General features: G+C 71.1%; 1 protein-coding gene across 1 annotated transcript in view; it reads right to left on the bottom strand.

Annotated features, from left to right (window-relative positions):
* Positions 1-377, bottom strand: part of DISP2 (dispatched RND transporter family member 2) — a 42,604-nt gene that overhangs the window by 13,164 nt on the left and 29,063 nt on the right. The window lies entirely within an intron of this gene.

Raw genomic sequence — 377 nt, 5'->3', positions numbered from 1 at the left:
TGGCACGGGCTCCACTGGCTCCGGGGAAGTGCTCTGCTCCCCCGCATCAGGGCTGAGGCCATATGGAGGGGCAGAGCAGTGTCCCGGAGCTGGCGAAGCCTCACTTGGGGCAGGCAGTGGCTCCTCCCTGAGCTGAAGCAAGGCAGGGATGGAGGCTGGTGCAGGGGGCTGGTAGGGGGCTGGCGTGGGCTGCGCCAGCTCCAGGGAAGTGCTCCACACCCTGGACCTGATGATGGGGAGCGGAGCACTTCGCCGGAGCCAGCAGAGCCTGCGCCAGCCCCCAGCTCCAGCCCCTGGCCCCTGCCCTCCAGCCCCCTGCCCTCTCAGGTCCAGTCCCCGGCCCCAGCCTCCAGCCCCCAGCTCCAGCCTCTGGCCCC

The sequence above is a fragment of the Gavialis gangeticus genome, unplaced genomic scaffold (assembly GCF_001723915.1).
Source record: "Gavialis gangeticus isolate Ggan-Ray unplaced genomic scaffold, GavGan_comp1, whole genome shotgun sequence".
Classification (NCBI taxonomy): Eukaryota; Metazoa; Chordata; order Crocodylia; family Gavialidae; genus Gavialis; species Gavialis gangeticus.
This window is presented reverse-complemented; position numbering and strand designations above follow the sequence as displayed.